This window comes from Lissotriton vulgaris, unplaced genomic scaffold (assembly GCF_964263255.1).
Source record: "Lissotriton vulgaris unplaced genomic scaffold, aLisVul1.2 SCAFFOLD_5718, whole genome shotgun sequence".
Taxonomy (NCBI): domain Eukaryota; kingdom Metazoa; phylum Chordata; class Amphibia; order Caudata; family Salamandridae; genus Lissotriton; species Lissotriton vulgaris.
In genome coordinates, this window is record NW_028244790.1 from 29,469 (window position 1) to 54,173 (window position 24,705).

Genomic DNA, 24,705 nt, shown 5'->3' on the forward strand with positions numbered 1-24,705 from the left:
TTCCGATATTAGAGCATTTGTTTGGTGCACACATGTTCCTGTATTTTTGTGTATTCTTTTGAAGTTCAAATCATAGAAATTGCTTGGGGTGAGGGGTCCCAGGCTTCCAATAATGATTCCGTGGGTCTGGAGCCCCCGATTGAAGTAATGATTCAGCGGGGGGTTCACAGGAAATTAAAAAATGGAAATTGTCCTCATATTTGATGTAAGGATGCTGGATTACCCAACATGTCACAGTTGGCCCTCATTGACTATAATATTCCACATAATCAAGTGAGAGAATGGACACTTGTAACTACGTTACCGTAGGTTAGATTGAATCACCCTCATAAACGCTATGTTCTCTATGCGGTTTATATCTTTTTTCCGTCCCACATATGCGTTATGGCATTATCATTGGGTGTTCCAAATTCGTGCTGTATGCCTGCCTCAAGCCTAAGGCAACCTCTGGTGTAGCGTAGTAGTGTCCAGAGATAAATAGACACCCCCAAACAGGAGGTAAAGATTATTTCCGTAAAAGCAAAGCTCCACCTAGTTGAAACTTTAATTGCCAAATGGTGAAGTTTTGTTATTAAAAACAAAGGGTATAATTGCAGATTGTGTTACTAGATCTCTTTATATCACTTTAAACAGCGTCAACATGTTTCTGCCCCATCTCGCCTAGCCGGGTCTAAGGGGCATTCGTCAGGACAAACAATATAAAATTAAAATCCGTTACTTACACAATTTGTGTAGTACTCATTGGTGTTTTTTGTTAAAACATAAAAGAAACACACATACAGATGTGGGGGTACATATTCAGCACTCTTAATTAATCTCAATTTTAGACACTCAAAGCAAAATGGTGCTAATATTGTGCACGCTAAAGGAAATTAAAAAAAAGCAGTCCTTACGGAGACCACCGTGTTTCGCTACGTTTGGAGGTGATAAGATATAATAAAATGTGGATAGATTCTTGCTTTGTCTCTATTCAGGGGAATGGTCGATGTCTAACTACCTCAGTTTTCCATGATGTTAGAAATTGTTTGTAAGTTCATGTTCTCTGTTGCGTCTACTATGAGCACACGTACGGCGCCCCGTTAGTGCTTTCAATATCCTTAGTGTATGGTTATTACAGTTTTCTGTCTATTTCAATGATAAGTCAGGTATGGCTGCTCGGTGTTTGATTCTGTGAGTCGTCTGTACTGCGTTACGCTATTGGCTATATGCCGGTAGTTTGCTCTTGGTCTAGCACATGTGTTTAAGTTGGTAAGCATGATATTACTGTAATGCTCTCCTCTGGTCGTAATTACCGTTCTGTATAAACAGCGAATATATGCGTTTCTCGCTATTATATGTTACCGTTTATTGACTCGCATCTTCTTAATCACACATGGTAGCTTATAGAAGTACGGATAATTACCTTAAAGGCTTTACCGTCGTGCGTCGACAGGGAAAAAAGGACACACTGGTCCTGAGCTGGAAAAAGAAATAAACATGCGGGCGTTTACTTTACCGCGTCTCGGCCAAGACTGCTGTTCTCTTGTTGCCGCCGCCATTCTCACCCGCAAGTGGAAAATCCTCCACGTCTAGTGCTGGCTCTGCCCCTGGACGCCGAGGACACGTTTGCTGCTTACTTATTGTAGTAAGTTGGTCCAGGCAAGTAGGTATATTTTAAGATGTATTTATTAAGATGTTAAGTTTGTCAAGATCTAGTCAAAGTCTAGCCCCACCAGGAGCAGCCAGCAGGTAGCTCAGCCCCATCTTAACTGTCAAAAGTCCCCCAGCATCACTCAACATTCTGTGTTACATCACAGCACTGAACATTCTACTGGGTGTTATTAAAATGGTAGAAACATACATTAGGAGACACTACTTACAGATTATAACACATCTCCTTTCCTTTGAAAGCAAACAGAAAATTTCAGAACTAAGAGACTAGAAGAGAAAAGTATACATACCCATCAATACCCATTGACCCATCTACTGGCCAGGCAAATGTGTCAGAAAGCACAATAAAGCATGTGGAGTTGAAATTGAAATAAGAAGAATAGAAAAGATCATTCTCATACATTTCCTAAGCAAATCAAAACTATAGAAAACGTCATACAATTCCTAAACAAATCAAAACTCAAGAAAACGTTAGATTGATATACTATATTCTCTTCTCCTCTTCTTCATAAAAGAGTAAAAAGGAAAGAACAGCTCAACAACCACCCCACACATAACTAACTAAAAAAAAAAAAAGTAAGGAGAAGGACGTCGAGAGGAAAATAGACAAGCTGAATGAAAGTATAAGAAAGAACAGATAGTGACTTATAAGGATTAAATAAACATTGAGTAAATAGAAGTTGAAACTCATATAGATAACCTGGATAAATAAAGGTAGAAAAAGGGATAGAGAACCCAAACCGCTAATAAAACATTGAAATGTTGACAGGAATATATCTATATCAACAACAAAATAGAATATTGAAAATAGTAGAGTTATTGACAAGAAGAAATCCATCTACACAACCTAAAGGCTGAAAATTGAAAACCAGTGAGTAAATAACAAGAAAATAACCTCACCAAAATCACAATTGAATATACATTGAAACTCGAAAAACTCGAGATACTCTGTGCATGTAACTTGACAATTGAGAAAATAGATATACAGCACACATGCATATATTTTGAAAAGTTAAAAATTTAGAACACATGCATATAACTTGAAAATCGAATGGAAATGTACATTCCTAACTAAGAAACATTGTACATATGCACATGCATAGATAATTGAAAAAATAGAACACCTGCAGGTAAGTTGAATAATAAATTGAAAGCATTTCAAATGAATGCATGTATTAGAACACATGCACATAACTTGAAAATCGAATTGAAATGTACATTCCTAACTAAGAAACATTGTAAATATGCACATGCATAGATAATTGAAAAAATAGAACACCTGCAGGTAAGTTGAATAATAAATTGAAAGCATTTCAAATAAATGCATGTACAACTATTACACGCTTTTCTTGTTGCACAAAATGAAAATGATAAAACACAGCACCATAATAAAACTTTGAAATAGTGTAAACATATTCTGATGAAATGCAACATTTGAGTGCTAAGAAACAGTACTAAAGTGCAATATTAATATATATTTACACCAATTAAAATACTACACTCTATTTCGATATGAAAAGTGGGTAAACTCGAAATTACTTGAACTAGATCGAATATTGTCTTCCTCGAGGAGAAGCTGGTGCAAAATACCCACTAGATGACAGCATTAGTCCCGTCTGAATATGTGCATCACGGTGTTTACATTGAAAATAGCTTCAGTACCTTGTCTCGATGAAAATAGAAGAAAACATCCCGGAGACTTGTGGAATGCAGGGTTTCGAAGAACAGATAGCGTGCCAGTCGCTGTAACAAATTTGAAGAAATGAAGTAGGCAAATATGATAAAGCGTGCCTATCGCTGTAGGATGATGGTGAGATGCGATGGCAGACCTGATTGAGACCTCCGTAAATAAAGCAGGCAAACCATTAGAAACTCAATATGTTTCATCATACTCGGTAGGAAACGCTGTTGGCAAGGAAATTAAAACACACAATGAAAACAAACTGGATGTTAAGCGTAAATCAGTGACGACAGCATGCAGCAAGCATCACGCTGTCACGTCTTCACCAGATGGCTCACGGCGAAGGTGTGCTGACAAAAAAAAAAAAAAAAATCCGACTAGACAAAGGCAGTGACTCAAAGTCTGACATCACAGCAGCAGAACGCGAGAAGAGCTTCCCTTCGCTAACTCCTCGAAGCCCTCTGAAGACGTCATCAATCACACTGAGACAGGGAAAGGGCAAAGATCGCTGCAAACCAACTGACAACTCAACCGTCATCCGCTAACCGGACGGTGAGTGTTCGAGTTTCCCAAAAACAAGTCGAGAACGCCTTTACTAAAAATGATCAAAGGCAAAGAAAGCGTTTTGGCAGCATGAAATAACTCCCGATGCATGTAACTTGACATAAAACGCCGGTAATGTACTTTTGTAATTTCAAAGTAAGCTCAATGTCAAACAGAGTGAATACATCGGGCATCAGTTGAGTTTTTTAAATGACAAAAATTCCAGACGAAGTACTGAGTGTGACGGCTCCTTTTCAATACAGGAAACATTAGGTTTTCCACACACAAGAACAAAGAAAAGCTGCTTGACAAAAAGCTTATGAACTAGACCACAGCACGCTTGAACAGTTTTTCAAAATATTGTTGATGCCGAGTTGTGATGTCGAATTGTGAACCGTGTGGAAGAATGCTTGGACAAGGCTGAATAGATAGCTTCCTATATGTCTTTAGAAATAGAGGAGGATGTTTGCAGGGAGAAGCTGTGTGATTTACACGATAGAGTACAAGATGATGTTCGAAGTGTAGACAGGTTACTTGGGATTTGAAAAACACCCCTGAACAATAGCTTGATAGAAAAATTGAAGGTGGTTAAATGTCTATCATTGTTATTTGGAAAAAGAAGTCTGGCATAGAGACTTTGGGGGCGACCGGTGAAATGGTCACTGGTGGGGCTAGGTGCCAGAGCCTTCTTTGAATAAGGTAGAAAATTGAATTAAACCACTTGCCTTTTTGTTGCTTGAATCATGTTAGAAGTATTGAGTTGAAATCCTAGAGAGGTAGCTGTGACGCTGAAAATCCAGTTGAGCACGTAGAGGGTAAGTTCAAATCGTCGCCATCAAAATGAAGTCAGTTGGTCCAGGCAAGTAGGTATATTTTAAGATGTATTTATTAAGATGTTAAGTTAGTCAAGATCTAGTCAAAGTCTAGCCCCACCAGGAGCAGCCAGCAGGTAGCTCAGCCCCATCTTAACTGTCAAAAGTCCCCCAGCATCACTCAACATTCTGTGTTACATCACAGCACTGAACATTCTACTGGGTGTTATTAAAATGGTAGAAACATACATTAGGAGACACTACTTACAGATTATAACACTTATCTAATGCCATAAAGCATATGTGGGGCGGAAAAACGATATAAACCGCATAGAGAACATAGCGCTTATGAGGGTGATTCAATCTAACCTACGGTAACGCAGTTACAAGTGTCCATTCTCTCACTTGATTATGTGGAACATTGAATTGGGGAACGGAATGGACAATAATTCCTCCACCCTACCTGGTGATTATTGCCTCACCGACTATAACCTACATAAAAGGAAAATGAAGACAAATATTTCCAGCGCACTTGTGTGATTTCCATGACCTGTATGATAAGTGTAGCTACTTCATAGCTGTTTGTAGGCATTCTGTGGCAAGAATTTGTTTATCTATTACATTCGTCTCTGACAGAATAATTTAACTCAGTTTGCATGTTGTAAACATATGTTTCTACATTAGAGTATAATGTATGTTAGACAAGTTTTTAGCAATAGTAGATTTAAAATTTCCTGTAGACCTTGAATAAAGTTAAATAAATCTTTTGATAATGTAAAAAATCTTTAAATAAACAAATGTGAAAACGAATAATGTACTCCAGGTTAAACAGCATCCAGCTGGAGGCTGGGTGGAGTCTTCTAACTAGTTTAAACGTGAATGTGGATAAGATTTACGTTTGATCTTTGCTAGGCTATTGACAGTGTGATGCAATGCTTCTAGGTGTGGAAGGAGGAGGGGCTCTACCCTTCAGAGCCTGTTTTCGTCTCACTGCCAGAATCCCAGGAGGAGGATGAAGGGGTTATTATGTCTGTTGTCGTCTCCCCAAATGAGGTAATCATTTTAAGCTAAAACTCTTTTTGTCTTTTTCTCTTAACCGGATACTGCAGTGGAGTCTTTTGAAGGTGAAACTACAAAAGCTCGCCTTTGTTCAACCTGTGGAACTTACCGCAATATGGGTTCGTGTAGATGTCAAACTGAAAATCCGTATGGCAAGCTGACGAATATGCATGTATGCACACAATAATGTGACTGAAGGTTGTTTTTTTTTGTTTTTTAAGTCCTTTCATGTATTATGCTTCTGTGGGTGCTCAATGCTATTTGTTTCAGTCGTTCAAGCGTTTAGGAGACAATAGGGCAGATAGTGACATCTAGCGGCGATGCATAATATTGTCTTGTTATGCCTGATGCTCGGATAGATCTTATTGTTTTTCAAAATGGACTTCATTTGAAAACCCTTCTTCCACAGTGACACGTGACGTCTGTGTTTGAGTTAGTAAGGGAGGGTATGACTACCACTGTAGAGCCCGGTTATCAAATGGGCAGGGTGACTCGCGGGAGGAGTTATGATGAATTAAAGAATAGCGCCTGTAGTGTCCGGAGACACGGGGGAAGGGATGCCTAGGCCTCAGAGTGGGGCCTAACTATAACTAGTAAATAATCACACACACGCTGTCTGCTGGTTAGGGCTAAAGACCACGAGCGGTTTTCCGGCCATTTATTTATACTCAGGGGCTACCCCGCCCCTGAGGCGTATGCGTGCGTGTGTGCGTACGTGAACGGGCCGGGTGGCTCCGTTACTACATCCCTCCAAACTTACAGATCAATAGTCCCGGCCATGAATTGTTTCTTGATTAGTTCATAGTCCATGCATAGTCCTTCAGTCTTTGACTGGGAGTTGGATTTGGCCGCAGGTGGTATCTTTGGCTTCGGTGGTTTTCCATGCCCTCCATCTCCACTGGTCGCTCGGGACGGTGTTGAGTCTCACTCGAGGTGCTTCCTGGACTGGTGGTGTTGTCCGGCTCGAGTCTCGGTGGAGTCGGTCTTTCCTCTTCTCGTGGGGCCGTAGATGACTCATCTTGCACCGGCTCATGGTCCCCGTCTTCAGCACCCTCAGATGCAGAGTCGGTGTTTCCGCTTTCACGAGAGACACGCTTGAACCACAACACGTTTCTGGTCACGGCTCTTGTGCCCCTAGATGCGGATACCATGGTGCCGTGTACGTTCACGATCTCCCACACTTCCGGTTCAAATGCTGGGTCGTATTTTGAATGTCGGTGTCTGTTCTTGAGGACCACTTTGTCGCCGACTACCAATGATCTGGTCTGGGCTCTTCTGGTCCGACTGGCTTTGTCGTTTGTGCGCCTCCGTCGTTCTTGAGTGGCTCCCTGGTTCATCTCTGGAGGGCACCATGCAGGTGTAGCTGGCACGCAGTCTCTTGGCACCTTCTTGAACACCAGGTGTGCCGGGGCGCAGCGTGTGGTCGAGTGGGGCGTTTGTCGGTATGCGCTTAGGAACCGTGATAGGCATTCTTCTGCGTCCTCCTTTCTTTCCACTCCAATCTGTAGCGCGCGGTTCAGGATCCTCATGAACCTCTCGACTTCCCCGTTTGCCTGGGGCCATTGCGGAGTGATCTTCCTGTGGTGGATGCCCCGGGCGGCTAGGTATGCCTGGAAGTCCCTTCCCTGGAAGGGAGGACCATTGTCTGATCTCATCTCTTCTGGCAGGCCCATCGTGGCGAACACCTTTTCCAGGGCTTTCTTCACGTGAGCGAATGCTGTGGAGGGCACTACTTCCACGATGGGGAAACGAGAGTAAGAGTCAATTAGGACGAGGGTGTGCCGCCCATCCGGGAAGGATCCGAAGTCCACACTGACTTTTGACCATGGTTCACGACATGGGTCCTCGGTTATCACAGGGTGGGGAGCTGGGTCTTGGCTTGTTATGGTGCACGAATGACAGTTGCCGACCTCCTTCTCTACCGCTGCGTCTATGCCGGGGAACCATACTTTGCTGCGCAGCCGTCCTTTTGTTTTCGACACGCCTTGGTGTCCTTGGTGGGCTAAACGTACAACCTCTTCCTGTAGCCTCGCGGGTATCACTATCACTGTTCCTCGGAGGACTACTCCATGGGGTCCGACACTCAGCTCGCTCTGGGCTCTCCAAATCTGTTGTCTTGATAACTGTTCTTGAGGTGTGAGGGCGCTAACTCCGTCCAGGAAGTGCTTCCAGTTCCGATTTGACAGCGTGGCTTTTACTTTGAGGAGACACTCGTCTTCATCCGTGGCTTTGCCAATGTCCTCCAGTGTCAGGGCTGCCGGGCAGGCCTCTTGAGAGATCATCCTCACATACTCCTCGACGTCCTCTATGTCACCCGCTGCTTGAGCCGAAACGGCGGTGCCAGGATGCCGTGATAGGAAGTCCGCAGGGTTGTCGGCTCCAGGCCGGTAGATGACCTCGAAACGGTACGCTTGAAGTTGGACGGCCCACCTCTCGATCCGGGGGGGAGCAAGCCTGGCTGTTCCAGCGAATAGAGGCACGAGGGGTTTGTGATCGGATACGACCTTGAATTCGTGTCCATATAGGTAGAGGTGAAAATGCTGGCAGGCCCATTTGATGGCCAACGCCTCACGTTCGATTTGAGCATACCTCATCTCCATCGCAGTCAATGCTCTGCTTGCGTACGCTGTCGGTACCCATTCGTGTGCTTCAGTCTCTTGCATGAGGACAGCCCCCAGACCAACAGGGCTTGCATCCACAACAACTTCCGTACGCCGGTGTGGTCTGAAGTAAGCCATAACCTTGTCGTCAATCAAAGCGGCCTTGATCGCCGTGAAGGCTTCGTCTTCCTTGGCGGTCCACGCCCACGGTTGGCCCGACTTGGTGAGGACACGTAGTGGCTCGGAGAGGGACGCCAATCCAGGGATGAAGCGGCCACAATAAGTGGCCATCCCCAGGAAGCTTCTGACTTCCGTGGCCGACGTGGGTTTGGGAGCAGTTCGGATGGCTTCAGCTTTTTTTGGATCGACCTGAAGTCCCTCCCTGGAGAAGATATAGCCGAAGAAATCCACGGATTCTCTGTAAAAGGAGCATTTGTCCCTGTGTAGAGTGAGGCCGTGATCGGCGAGGCGTTGCAAAGTGGCTCGGAGGTGGATGTGGTGTTCTTCCAAGGTTTTGGAGAAGACGAGGATATCGTCGCTCAGGTTTATGACTCCTGGCAATCCTGAGAGTGTCTCCCTGATGGCGTTTTGAAAGACTTCGGCGGCCGACGACACACCGAAGCTCAGACGTTTATACCTCCGGAGTCCGACATGGGTGGAAAAGGTAGTGATGTTGCGACTGTCCGGGTGGAGTTCAAGCTGGTGATACCCGGCGTTGAGGTCTAGTTTTGAGAACCAGCGGGCGCCGTTGAGGTCTGCCACAATGTCGTCCATAGTTGGCGTCAGGTGCCTTTCTCTTTTCACTGCTTTGTTCGGAAGACGCATATCCGCACACAGGCGTATAGCGCCTGGCTGCTTCGGTTTCGGGGCGATCACCAGAGGCGACACCCATGGTGTCGGGCCCGACACCTTCTCGATCACCCCCAGTTCCTCGAGTTTTCGCAGTTCTTCCTCCACCTGCGGCCGCAGGTGAAATGGTACTCTTCGGTGTCTGAGGGCCGTTGGTCGGACCGTTGGGTCCACATGTAGTGTGAACGTTTTTCCTTTTAGGCAGCCAAGTCCTTTAAATAGGGCTGGGAAGTCCCGCAGCATTGCATCCGCATGCAGCTCATGTACCTGTCGTGCGAAGAACACCAATTGTAAGTCCTCAGCTGTGTGGCAGCTCAGAAGCGTGCCACGCCTGCCTCCGGTGACATGGAACTTGGTCTTGACTTGGTGATCGTTGCAAGCAGCAGCCACCTCGATCACTCCTCTCTGGGGAAGTGGGTCGTCACTGTCATAGGTGTAGATTTTGGCCTTTGATGGTGACAGTGGTGGGCGTGGTGACAGTAGCTCGTATTGTGTGCTGTCCATCACATTCACCGACGCTCCGGTGTCAATGAGTGCCTGCACGGGTGAGCCGGCGATGGAGATCTCGCACATCGGTGGAGGTCTTCTTCTGGAGCCATCTCTCCCAACAAAGGAGACAAAGAAAACGTCGTCCTCATCGTCGTCGAGGCGGAATGCCGATCTGGAGACATCGCTGCATGGGCCTGGATCATCCAGGGAGAGTCGTCGCACAGCCTGTGCAGGGATTTTCCCGCTCGAACTGGGGCGGCGGTTCCCGCTGCTGCGGCACACCTTCGCGAAGTGGTTCATCTTCCCGCAGTTGGAGCAGACTTTTCCTCTTGCGAAACATTTTCCACCGGCGCGGTGTTCCATCCCGCAGTTTCCACAGGAGGTCCGGGAAGAGGCATGTGAGGTCCCCCTCTGGGGTTGTGGCCGGCGCCTAACGGCGTCCACATGTTCTTCCTTGATGTGAGGGATCTTTGTGGGCGCGCCAGGTCGGTCGAGGGCTGCCTGCATCTCGTCAGCCCTGGCATTGGACAGCTCATGCGAGCGCGCGAGGACGAGGATTTCATCCAGGGTGATCCGCGGCTACCTGAGGATGAGGCGTCTGAGTTGCACCGATCGGCACCCTTGGATCAGTTGCGCACGTATCTCCTGGCGCTGGTCCGGGTGTTCGCAGGCCAGGGCCAGCTTCCGTAGCCGTGCATAGAAAGAGTCAATGGGTTCCGTCTCGCCTTGTCTTGCCTGGCGTAGCTTAAACCACTCGTAGTCAGGGTTCACCCTGGGGTCGAAGTACAGGTTCAATGCTCTGACCGCGGCGTCGTAGTCATGGTCACCACCCGATCCGGTAGTGTCTCGAAGAGTTCGTAGAGCTCGTCACCCCCATAGCACATGAGCAGGGAGCGTTTAACTTTGCCATCGGTCTCCCGGACGCCGACAAAGTAGTGCTCCAACCTCCCAATCCATAGACGCCATCTTGCCGCAGCTGTGGGAGGATCCGCAAGTTCGCTAAATGGAGGAAGTGGCGCTGCGAGGCCATGCCCAGGGGGAGCTGGTGCAGCGGCCGCTGCAGCACCTGGAGCTGGACCAGCGACTTGGGGCGGCACAGTGGCATGAGAACCAGTGGGAGCTGGTGTCTGGTTTTGCGCGGGAGTCGCAGCCGTGGCGCCACCATCAGCAGGCTGTTGGTTCATGGTCGTTGGTGCGTGAGCACGTGGAGGAACTCGTGAAGCAAGACTAGGATAGGCCTGGAGGAGCAGGCGCGGCAAGGAGCAGGTCCTGCGTGACGGAGGAGGTGGTGCCGGGTACCCGGTCCATGTGGCACAGGCAGGTGCAGTCCCAGTGTATCAGGAATGGGGCTCTGGTGACCGTGGCAGCAGAACGAGGTCTGTGGTGCGCAGGGGCAGCAGACGTGGTCTTTGGCGTGCAGGAATAGCGGAGAAAACGAGGGCCGAACACACCCCCCGAATGGTATCCGCCGCCCGCCCGATGCGTGAGCAAACGCAGGGCACTTCACAACGCCCGTCTGCCTAATGCGTGAGGCGAGACAGGGTCTGCGCGAACCAGTGCGGTGTGCGCATGCGTGAGCCGAGGCTCCCAGCGCGGCCGCGAGGGACTGAGCGCGAGGGCCGAGAACCACCCCCCGAGGCGCCGGCGGCAGAGAAGAGCGCACACCGAATCAGCAGGTAACTGCACGCCGTGCAGGAGTGAGGATGCCGGCGTGAGCGTTGGCGGGCCTCGGGAGGGGCCAGGCAGAGCGTTGGGTCGCAGGCCGCGGCCTCGGAGAGGCGCAAGCTCACCTGGTGCACCACGGCCTGGCGCAGGACAGCAGAAGTGCGCACGTGACAGTGCCAACGCCGGGGGCCCGTCCGTGCAGGGCCCGGCCGTACACGTGGGCGCAGGATTGCAGGCACCACTGTGTGGCGAGGCGTGGGTAACAGAGACCGCCTCGTCGCCAGTGTAGTGTCCGGAGACACGGGGGAAGGGATGCCTAGGCCTCAGAGTGGGGCCTAACTATAACTAGTAAATAATCACACACACGCTGTCTGCTGGTTAGGGCCAAAGACCACGAGCGGTCTTCCGGCCATTTATTTATACTCAGGGGCTACCCCGCCCCTGAGGCGTATGCGTGCGTGTGTGCGTACGTGAACGGGCCGGGTGGCTCCGTTACTACAGCGCCCAAACCAGCTGCCTAGTAAAACCAGAGCAAACCGCTTTGATGGCGTCTTCCTCATTTACCTTCTCAAGGCATCCTACTCAGAATCATGAAATCCCCTTTTATGGCCATCACTGATGCCAGCTCAGTGATGACTCCACAGCAAACGCCACTTTTTCATTCCCTACTTGCAGGCCTGGTCCATCGTGCTTTCTTCAATCACAGAAGTTGTATTACCGGTGTTAATTCCCAGAATTATAACTTTGATTTTCTAAGTTGGTACGGACTCCCACCATAACCTATTAGCCCTACATCTTAATATATTAACATCCAAACACATCTTCAAGGAAAAATTAAGACAAGTCTCCAAGATTTATTTAGAGCAAGTACTGGTGCGACCAGCAGAGCAAACGCCAGTCAGCAACGGTCATCTTACCAACACTACATTCCACCTTGACAGAGGTTGTCAATGTGGTTCATACCCCTGGTTCTGAACCCAGAATCTAACACATCTTTCCCCTTATAATCAAATGACTAACACTTATTAAACACTATATCGCATATACATTGGCAAACTAAGAATGTCACATGAACAATGTTTTCATACATATACATGCAAACTGGTGCACCAAAAACTAATATTGGATATAAATAAGTCATACCCTTTTAAGACTAAACTTATACAGGATTTACATTTCGAAAGCATTTTTTAAGAACACAACACCACACCGGTAAGAACACTAAAGAAAAACAGTGAAGAAAACCCCCACAGTTAAAAAGGAAGACCTAAATAATCTTTGAATTGTTGCAGGTACTTTCTTCGTTTTTGCAGATCTTACTGTACTTAACCTTCCTGGTCCAGGAAATCTCACAGGCCATCTTTGTTTTGTTTACTCCCAACATTTCTTTCCCCTCTCTGTTTGGACGTTTTAGCTTTGTTCCACCATTTCCCGTCACTTAGTTTCACCACTCAGCCCATAAACATTACAATTTCCATTGGCTGAGAGAATTTGGAGTGACCCCTAGCCACAATCCCTGGTAACTTGACTTTTACCCAACCTCCTTTATCAAAAATAGTTTGACGTCACTCCTTCTTAGCTTCCTTCCTTGAATATTTTCTTTAAGCCTTCTCACAACTGTCTTTCACCTGCTTAAGTTTGGCACCGGACACTTTCAAGTCATTCATCCAGGGTCTAACTAGTTGCAATCCCACCTTTCAACAGGGCAAAAGGTGAAACATTGGTAGTGGCACTCAGAGTAGTACGTAATGCCCACAATAAATCCTTAAGTTCTTTCTCCTAATTCAAACTGTTAGCCACAGATAACTAAATGCTATCCTTGATGGCCCTGTTGCTGCGCTCCACAAGCCATTACTGCAGGGATGATAACGAGAAGCTGTGATGTGCTTTATCCCTTAAATTACACATGACCTGTGAAAATCCTTGGACGTAAATTGTGCCCCATTGCCATAACCAACTCAACCGGGGCCCCCTCTCTGCTGAACAAAGACTGCAAAAACTTCAGCACCTCTTCTGTGTTGGCTGACTTCACAAACTGCACCTCCAGCCAAAGTGTGCCATAATTCAAAAGAAAGCGGCACAGATTTGTAGAGATGGGTTTATCATCTTTAATAAGATACAAGGAACAGAGACGACAGTCAGCCACAGCAACCTTCAACAGCCAACTGAGATTGAATCTCCAATTAAACAAATACATCCTAGAAACCAGCTGGGTGTTCCAACATATGAGGTCATAAAAAGTATACAGAATACCACACACCTCCTTTCCCAATATTGCCAAACATGAGGAAGGGAGTTTCCCAGTACTATAAATACAAAAGCAACAAAATATATGTACACCAAATGGAACACATATCATATAATAACACAGCATTCTTAAACCTTGAGTTTTAAACATAGTCTGTCAGATGCAGAGGATCCCTCTTGATCCATTGTGATCTCAACCCAGAATGCTCCTTTAATTGAGCATTACCCAACACAGCACGATTTGCACATGGAGACCCAGACACTAAAGCCGGAGACTTAGACTCACCCTTTGTTGGATGAAATGTAGCCACCCTGTTCAGATTCCATATTTTATGATCACTTGCTTTCACTGCATTTTAAACACCTTGATAACTTTCACAGGATGACTGAACTTAGACACTTTATTTCTCTTCATAGGAGATTTTATTTTAATCCATTTGCCAACCAGCACTACCGGTCTCTTTACTGCTTTCCGCACGTCATACAAACCTTTCCTCCTCATCATCTTCTCTTTCTCTCTTTCTCTCCACCCTTCCCCATTGTCTACTCAATCTTCTACCATCATTCTTTTATCATTCACTCCAGCTGGGATCACCTCACTATTAGGAAGCCTACCCTTGGACAGTTGAAACAGTTTGACTCCCGTTGATGAGTGTGACGCTAAACAACATTCATGCGAGTCAAGGAGTAGGAGTCACAGAGGGAGCAAGATCGAGTCTACAGTGAGGAGCGCCCTTGTACACGAGAATGCGTTTAAATCTTCAGCGCGATTGAGTTCAGTCTTACCTTTGAGATAATGATGATACACAAGTGCTACTAGCACACGAATTCACGGCTCCTCCCTCCTTTCTGCGCTGGAATACATTTGTTTTACCTTTGGTTTGGAGCCTCGACCCAGGAATTGAGTTGTGTTTGGTCCTGAGGAGAACCCTGACAATCACGGGGTTTGAAACGCGTCGACCAACCCGGTCCCGGGTTATTCTTTGAAAAAAAACACTGAAATCAAAACAATAATTGGAAACAGCACGAGGAGTGTTTTTCTTTCCTTTGAACTTTACAAAGAACTCTAAATTGTTTAGAAAACAGGAGTCATTGTTTGTTTTTTGAACAGGTTTATTGACACCGGGATCAGTATGTATGATTAGAGGAGTGAATGTCTGGCCAAGAGTGTTTGGATTTGAGAGCGTGTGTAATTTGTTGTATATATTCATTTGTATGGTGTACTGTTGTATATAAATGTACATAACCTTTTTTGTATTTCCAAGCACGAAACCAAGAAATGGTAACAATTTAAATCATTTCTGAAAAAGAAGCAATTAAAAATGATACGTTGCAATTCATAAAGCAAGTTTCCATGTTATGTTCATGTTGACTATTTCTATAAATAAGAAGTTGTAAATAAGGTTCTCAGCACTGGCAAGTGTTTTGTTTCTTTCGCTCAACAATATTCATGCACCTTTTTCTGGATGTCACACTCCCAGTTCACTCCACTTACAACTGCTTGTTGCAAACTCTCCTTTAGCACTTGTATAAACCGTTCCACCACACCGTTATTTTCAGGATGATAAAGGGCTGCTTCTTTATGCTTTATGCCACTTGCATTTAGAAACTCCTCCACCTCACCGGATGTGAACTGCATCCCATTGTCTGTAAGAAGGGTTGAAGGAAAACATTCCCTCTTAAATGATTCCTACAAAAATGGTATTATCACGCCAGACTCTGCTTAGTTCACTACTTTGATGTAAGGCCAACGAGAGAACATAACAATACAAACAATGACATATCTGTCACATCTTCATTACAGGACCCAAAATATCCACCTCTATGTCTGCCTAAAGACTCAAAGCCAATTGTCTCAAGACCATGGTTTGCGTCCTGCACTTCAACACCTTATCACTGCATACACAATCTACACAGTTCCTCACATCCCTTTAAATTATTAGGTCCATTGCTGGCCACCAGTATCCTTCTCAGACTCTTTCCTTGAAATATGACTGGCCTGGGCATTTTCCACCAACCTCTTTCTCAACTTGTGAGGCGGTATGAGTTTACTTACTCTCAACAAAAAACTATTTACAATATTTAATTCATCCTACACCAGCCAAAGTCCTCTAATGCTTTCCTCACAGTTGTTCTTGTCTCCCCAACCATCAGAAGTCATCTTCATGACTTTCTGAAGAACTGGATCATCCACCAACTCCTTTCTCCACTCTTCTTCCTGTACAATACCATCAGTGATATGATAAACATTCACCTCTTTTTCAAATTCCTCCCCTCCAAAGAAATAATTTTGTTCTGGAATATTTTCACTGTCACCCAACCTTGAGAAGCAATCCGCCAGTAAATTACTGGCACCTGGCACATAAGACATGTCAAATTCAAACTCCTGGAGGGAACCACTCATTTGCAAATTCGCTGAGATCCAAATTCACTTGTTTCTTAAAAACTACCTCCCTAAGGGGTTTGTGATCTGTTTTTATCACAAACGTGCTCCCCCGCTGAAACTATTTTAACTTTCTTACAGGCTAAAAAAACTGCTAAAGCTTCTTTCTCGATTTCAGAGTATTAAGGTCTGCTTTTCAATCCCCTTGAAATAAATCCCCTTTGAATTTCTGCATCAAAACGGCTCCAAGAGCTTTTGAGCATACATCAGTCATCAAACAAGTCTCATCACATTGTCTCAACACTTCCCAACCTGTGCCTTTTTCAAGATTAGCCTCAACATTTTCAAACTCTTCCTCACACAATTGGCACCCTATAAACCCCTTCCCTTTTCTTAGCAAACTTCTCATACATGCAGTCTTCTCTGCAAATTGGGGCACACATTTATTATAAAATTCAGCCATCCCCAGAATCTTTACCAGTTCCTCCTTATTCTTATGTGAATGCAGGCTCTTGATTGCTTTTACCAATCCGTTTTTTGTTTAATGTAAAATGCTGTTACCATGTAACCCAGATATTCAATTTCAGTGACATTGAATTTGCATTTTTCTGCCTTCAAAGTGAGTCCACTATTTTGCAACCTTAACAACACCTCACGTAACCTGCTATTTTGTTAACCCAGATTAGACCCATATACCAACACGTCATCCTGGTACATTTTGACACCATCCATGCAATAAAGGATCCGTCCCATTGCCCTTTAAAAATTGAGGTAGCAGAGATTAACCCTAAGGGCATCCTCAAAAACGTGAAAGTGGGGTGTAATAAAAGTTGTCAGCTCTTGGGATGAGGGGATTTGCCTGATGGTAAGCTGACGTCAGGTTGAGAAGGGAGAAGTGTTTGGCCCCATTGAGCGAACACAACATTCCACTAATGGTTGGCAGGGGATAGTGATCAACCACCACCACTCTGTTGAGTTCTCTTAAATCAACACAAATCCTGGTTTCACCGTTGGCTTTCCTGGCCATAACTACTGGAGCAAGCCACTCCCTAGCCTCCACTTCCTCTATGATGCCACACCTGATCAGTTTATGTAGTTAGGTTTTCATATTATTCTTTACCAGTAAAGGAACTTTCCATACCTAAGCTACATTTGGTTGCACATCTGACTTTAATCTAAATGTAGATAATCCTTAAGACACCCCAATTTGTTTGCAAAACCCTGGGGAATTTCTTCATTCACTCACAACCACCTCCTGAGACGGTCCTAACTGAGGGCATTTTCTTAACTTATACACAGGTATTTTCATTAGGGCCCACGTAGACATTTGTCTCATTGATGGAACTAATTGATGACAGAATCACCTTTTATGGAGACATACGTTAACCCCAGTATGATCCTATCATTGAACTCAATGATGCCCCCAAAATAACCAAGTAACTTTGTAGGTTCTTCTTCATAACCCTTAGGTTTAATGTCACATCTCCGCAATTTCACCTTCCCTTTTAAATGTTGGTCACAAAACTCTTTTGGTAGTAGTGTTACATTGGCACCAGAGTAAAAACAAAATGTTTTCAAGCTCATTGTTGGCCCGAACCACCTCCAAAGGACCTTTTGAGGAACGTTCTTTTACTTGGAGACTATTAATCTCTTCAATATCATCATCCTTATAATCACAGTCTACCTCCCTTATCTTCTTCCAATATTTGGTTGATTTACAACACTTGGTCAGGACAGTCTTTGTTATTTAGAATGTGCCATAAATTATCACAACAAAAATATTTGCCCAGAAAAGTTTTTGTGTTTCTAAAATGTTTTGAATTCAGGGAAGACTTCTCATGGACTGAATTCTTTTGAACCACCTTAACTATTGTAGGTTCACCTTTATCAGATAAAGAAGCATCTTTGTGAATAACATCAACCCAAGCCTTAGAATGCTCATGCGTCTTAAATATTGCTAGTATCTTCTGTAAGGATGATTGTCCTTTTGCCACATGCTTTCTCTGACCTTATTCAATGCACACCTCAACATGAACTGATCCCTCAAACGTTCCTCATTAGAGGCAACAAAACCACAGGGAGCAGCTAATCTGTATTGTTCCACAGATTCACCTTGGCGTTGTATTCTCCTCCCAAAGTGGTAACGTTCCAACACTGTGCTCACCTGAGGAAGATAATGCAGATCAAGTTTCTTTAAACAAATTTGAAAATCATTTAGATTGGCTGCATCATTGTTGGATATGTCAGGGAGATGTTCAAATACCTTCGAACCTTCAGGCCCAAGACAGTGTGTCAATAAAGACATTTTGTATTCTGCACTAAGAAAAGTATCACATACTCTAGCATAATGTTTAAAAACTTTGCGCAATTCTTGCCATTTTATGGGAAGATCTCCAGTTGACGTGAAAAAAATGACGGTGCCATAACACTTTGCCTGTTGACCCTACTTATTTAAATAAAAAGTCTATGAACGTCTATGACTATGAGCACTTAATCACAGAGACTATAGATATTAAATACTGGTATTCAACCCCAATGCCTGAGATGTTGATACCTGCAAAAATTACAAAGAAACACATACTACCATATTTTAAACAGAAAGACAGTTTCCCATGCTCTTTGTAATAAAGCAAAAAGATGAAAACAGTAAATGAAAAGCAATCTGTTGCTGATTAAGGGCACTCCAAAATCTGGAAGTCTTACAGCGTTCACCTTCTTTTGAGCACCAGGTGTGATAAATACAGTTACAGTTATCCGGAATTCAAAACACTCTGAAAAAAAAAATGAAAAAAAAACTTTGACGAAAAGATTTCTAAGAGATCAAGCATTAACTGAGAAACGCTTCCATGCCGTTTTTTATTGACTCTGTGAACACTGCACTCTCTACACTCCTTGACTCAGACGCTCCACCACAAGTCTCAAAGCTTCTTGAAGACACGCTGGCGTTTCCTAGTAACAACATAGGCAAGCTTATCCTTATGTCGCATAAAGCTGTAATTGTTTGCCAGGCAGCGCAAACAGTCACATTACGCGGCGGGCCTTTGTTTATTGTAGCGCATTGTTGCCCGGTAACTACATAGTAATGCGACCACACGTCGCTTGATGCGCTTTTCCCTTTGTTTTATGTTGCCAGGTGACCAAGTAGGAGCGTACACCACATGTGATGAGGGGCACCTTCAATACACACTTTTAATTACAGTAGTTGGCAAGTAACGCGGCCACGTAAAGCGTCATCTACAAACAACAGAAGTTCATTAGAAGTTTGTTCGCGTGCATGCTTCACGTGCAAATAAAGTCAAAATTACCTCCAGCCCAGGAGATGAACTTCTAAAACATGAGTTTTCAATACCTTCCCACTGGCTTGAATCTGGTTGCAACAATGTTTAACTGTATTAACTGTAGCGTTGAGGTCTAAAGGAAATCCGCCATAAGTAATCCTTCTGTGCTGGGAAACACCTTGCTTTCTGCACATCAAAAGCATGTCGCCAATGCAAAGTTCCCCTTTGCAGAAGAAAGAGGAAGAGACTCGTAGAGAAATGTTTATCTTCTTTAATAGGATACAGGGAACAGTAACCTTCAACAGCCAACGGAGATGGAATTTGTATTTACACAAAATCATCCTAGCAACTAGCTGGGCATTCCAACATATGAGGTCATGGCAAGTATACAGAATACCACAGCATTATACTCATAATCATGAAATCCCCTTTTATGGCCATTACTATGCCCACTAAGTGGTGACTCCACAGCTCATGGCATGACACCGCTTGGTGTATGTGCGCTTTGTAAGCACTTTTAACATAACATAACATAACAAATGCCTCTTTTTCACTCCCTACTTGCAGGCCTGGTCCATTGTGCTCTTTTCAAACACCGAAATTGTATTCCCAGTGGCTCATTAAAATCTTACACTGGACATTCCAGGAACTTAGAAGCATGCAGAAAAAAGCTTACCAAGTTTAATACAAATCAATAGTGGTAAATACTTTATTTTAAACTTTGAAGCATTTCAAAACCTTAAAACACTTGTTCTTTGACACATACCCCGATAGGAAAACATGTTTTTTGTAAATTCTTTTCATGTTAGCCCCAAATATATATTTGTCTTCTGGGACGGTAATTAAATAGTTCGATTTGACATTGGCGCCGTTTGTCTTAGAATGAATAAAATGTGACATACTGCGTAATGATAGCCTATGTCTGTTTTTAACCTTTCAGCTGAATATAAAAAACCTGTCTGGCTATAAAGTTACCCAAAAAATCATTTGATCGTTCTAACACACTGTTTTGTTTGAGGCCAATATCAAATAGCATTTTTTCTAGTAGTCAGTTATTAAATATCCTTGGGCGAGAGTCAGTGTTTTTGAGGACGTTTTTGTTAATAGAAGCTCACTACGACAGATTGCGTAAATAAACATTTACTATGATTTCTTTATTTCCTGTTTACATTTTTTATTGATTAATTGAAATCATGTTTTCTCTACAGAATAAAAACACATTTCTTCTCTTACTGGATGCCAAGACATTCAATGAAATTGGAAGAGCAGAAGTGCCAGTGCAAATACCAAGTGGCTTCCATGGGGTATTTGTGTCAAATTGAATGATTTTTTGGCTACTGTGGATATGGATTAATTCAACACTATTTTTATACTGCTATTTCATAAATATGCACCTTCAATGGCCTCTGGTAGAGAAGAGGATGGTCTTGCTATCAGAATTGGAAGACTAAATTCTTCTTTTCATAACACTGACCGTTGTTGGCTGACATTTGTGCCTTATGACTGACAGGTTTCAGGGGTCACCTAGCAGAATTTAGAGAGTGATCCTTAAACTCACTGACTTACTGTCACCAGATGAGACACAGCATACTCATACAGGCCACCAATAGATATACAAAACTAAGAGTAGCCAGCATGTCCAGAATGGGGTCAGGGTTGTTGTTTGGCATCTATTCAGAAATTCCTGGTGTTCTGTGGGTTGAAGATAGGTTGGGTTCCTGGCAACTGTGAACAGGAGAAGTTGGATAGTAAGGTTGTGGAAAAGCATGAACTTGTAGTACATTACACCAATAGCATTGGTCAATACCTTGCCGAATTTGAAGACTATGGGCCTAATTCAGAGTTTGGCAAATGGGTTACCTGGTCACCAACTTGACGGATAGCCCGCCCGCCTTATTGCAAGTTTCATAGAATATAATTGCAATTATAATAATGCGGACCGAATATCTGTCACATTTGTGGAGTAGCTCATCAACCAAACTCTGAACCAGGTCCAACATTATAGGGAGTTGAGAGTTCTCTTACAAGCATCACCCCTGCGCATGCAGTCTAATAACAGAATATCATGGCCTAAGTATCGTCTGACAAAAATATAGCATCACCAATATCGCTTACACAAATAGTGCCCCATTGGATTTAATAATTGAAAATCCTCATTCAAGAGACCAATATCTTTATAAATTATATTTAGGCAGCTGCATTTATGTCAGACAACATTTTTGTTATCAATATTCTGACAAACAACACTAATCCCATTTGAATGTTCCTGCTGTGGCATCTCCCAGTACCCAGGTCCAACTGTAAAACCTAAACGACCAATGGAAAGCTATTCAACCTACTCATAGGAATCATAAGGCAAAGGAGTAGGTTTCTCATACTCATAGTATGGATTACTAAACAATACGCTGAACATTCCGATCTACACTTCACCAACAAAATACAGTAACCACTCTGGTACCAGTCAATGAGAAATCCAATAATGATGCAGAAAGATTAAAACAGGTCTGTGATACAGTTTAAATGCTTGAAAAGTGCAGTGTAAATGCTGATAACATAAAATGTGTTCTATTGTATTTGTAACACATTAGGAAAATATAGTAATTGTATCAGAATTGTCCATTGACTCTGACATATTTGTCTTCCCAAAATTTGTGGAGGGCTGTTAAATTATGATCAGTACTCAAGCTATCTTAGCCAGGCAGTGGAATTAAGAGTTGTACACAATTTTCTCCTGCAAAAAGCACTGAATTCTGCATGTGATTCTTCATTTTCTTTGAGAACAACATCAAATTGGAGGTATTTACCACACCCATAAAATACCAGACCTCACAGTTATGGTATTTACGGTGTGGGGTACATATTTCACCCCATCTGACTGACTCATGGTAGCTGCAGATAGGGACAAGCAGCCGTTTTCATTAAAGTGAAACATATTTATGTGGTTGTATAACATATGTGCATCAATTAGACCCCAATTCAACTTTATAAAATACATTGACAATCTCAACTTTTAAATGCTCGGTTTGAAAAAGTCCCACCCTAATAGATTAACTTGAGAAATAATTGGTCAAATAAATTAATGTGACCTCTATGTTGTCATATGCTGAATAATGAGTTAAAACCCCCGAATATTACAGCATGACCGTAAAATCAAGCAGAAATTCTGGTAATAAAAGTCCAAAACAATTAAAAAGAAATACAAACTGACTATATGACCTGTCACTTTACTCTTGATGTGTGTATGTTATTTGTCATGCCAATTTGAAAACTAATTCTTTAATTAATGCTTTATGTGTGTTTTTTGGAATAATCACTTATTGGTTTAAAATAATTGTGTGTACTGTAAAATGTATATTGTAATTGGTTGACAAAACCTAAACTTAGACTTTTGATTGATAGAAATATAAATTGTACAATGAATCAATTACTTTTATATCGCACTCTCATTGTATACTCTCTGCCTCTTCCTGTCTGTATCATCTTGTTTCATGTTATCTAGTAGACAGTGCTGAGACAGGGTTGAGAACTTTGCATATATAGGGCAGCGGTAAGAGGGCCTGTCTCTCAAAACTTCGAGTTTACTGTAATTGTGCGGTAATTAACAATTTCAAATTGTTCTGATGTTATTCTATAAAATGGTATGTAACTAATCTAAACAAAAACTGTCATGTATTTAGTTTTTTCAAATGTTTTTAATTAACTGATTAAAACTTATTTTAACTTTTCAGTCTTGGCAGGCATTCCCAGTAAGGTATCAATTGCATTTATCATGGTTTTCTTTTTTTACATCGCTTGCATATTTGCCCTGTTTCAATAGTGTTGTTTTAATGACTAACTTGACAGTGCAGTATGAATGGTGATCCAAATATTTGCAGAACACTGCATGATGTCCAGCATGCAGGTAGAGTACCTACAGAACAAGTTAAATTACATTTCATTGGTAACCCACATTACAGTTGATTCTGCATGTCTGAAATAGAGTAATTAACAATGTCATTTGAGATGTCATAAATGACGTCTTCAATAACGCAATTTAAAATGTCATGAGTGAGCAGTACAGGTTTAAATTGTATAAGGTTAGTTTCATATTTCAATGCACTACAATTGTACAGATAAAATGTTCATGAAAGTGATCTAACTGCTTTGTATAATTCTGTCATTAAGAGATCAAGATGTAATGCTTTGAAAGCGGAAAGTGAAAAGTATAATAAAAAAATATCTAAATCACACGTCATGAGTGATGTAATATGTGAGGTCATAAGCAGAGCATGGCAAAGATGCAAATTATTGTTAGCTCAGTAAACTATAACTGGTGGATTTCATGGTTCTTTTGGTTTAAAACATTAGTTTGATCTCATTTCACACTTAACTATAACGTCACTTTAACTTTTGTTTTTTTCTGTGAATTTCTGATTTTTGTTTTACTGTAAGCTAAGCTCTTATTACCAAACCTAACTATAATGCACTTTAACCTGAAATTATTTCAGTTTTTTTCAACAAGTTTCTGTGTTTTTTAATGTAAGCTAAAATGTTATTGACATACCTAATTATAATGCAACTTTAACCTTTGTTATTTCCCAGTGGATTTCTGTTTTCTTTTAATCATGTTCACCCAACATCCCCATAGTGCATGGCCTTCAGCCTTGGACCATGTACAGCATGGGGTTGCTCAAACACCTTACCCCAACCGCCTTCAGCTGCTCTACTCCACTACGGGACTCCTTTGTTACTAACCAGCCTGATATATTGAACTTTTTCACCCATTCGTTTTTTTGTTCAAATCTGTTTTTATTTACTTTGATGTTACATATCCATGAAAGGCAACATGTCACATCAAGAGCCATCTATACATTGCTCCCTCTATCAATATTAGAGGTGCATTACTTGAAGTGGGTGTTAAACAAAACATACATATCTGTGTCGTCGCTGGTTCAGAATCGAGGTTAACCCCAGCAAACAGTCCATTTCACGGAGGGTAGAAGTTACAGTACAGTAATTGCATGGTCTCATTAGTGCGTTTTACAGAGTCCTTTCCGATCAATCAGCATATACAATTGAACAGAATGAATACTTTACTTTGTATGATTACCTAAAATCATTAACAAAAGCGATGCATATTATGATCATGGTTAAAACAGTAGGTTGATAAAAGAAAAGCGTTTAAAAGCATTGAAAGTGCAGAGGGATTTAAAAAAGAAGAGGAAAAAAAAAGCATATACATATACATAGGGTTGGACAGTCAGTGCCCTAGTGTCAGTTCATCTTAACTTATCGGGCTTGGTACCAAATCACCGATGGCCATAAGACGCTTTGTTTATTGTTTGCTCTATGAAAGTGGCAATGTTCTTGACCATTGGAATTAGCACTATTGATGCTATAGATGCTCATCGACGGTCGGCAAGTGGATTGTTATTATGCAGCTATTTTTCTGAACAGATGTTATGGTCAA

The 24,705-nt window shown here is 42.9% G+C and overlaps 1 long non-coding RNA gene across 1 annotated transcript; it reads left to right on the forward strand.

Moving 5' to 3' along the window:
• The first annotated feature begins 5,626 nt into the window (after positions 1 to 5,626).
• On the forward strand, positions 5,627 to 23,485 carry LOC147666733 (uncharacterized). Its single transcript, XR_015304740.1, has 2 exons — positions 5,627 to 5,739; positions 20,465 to 23,485. It is a non-coding gene; the product is annotated as an uncharacterized LOC147666733 (long non-coding RNA).
• Positions 23,486 to 24,705: the final 1,220 nt, after the last annotated feature.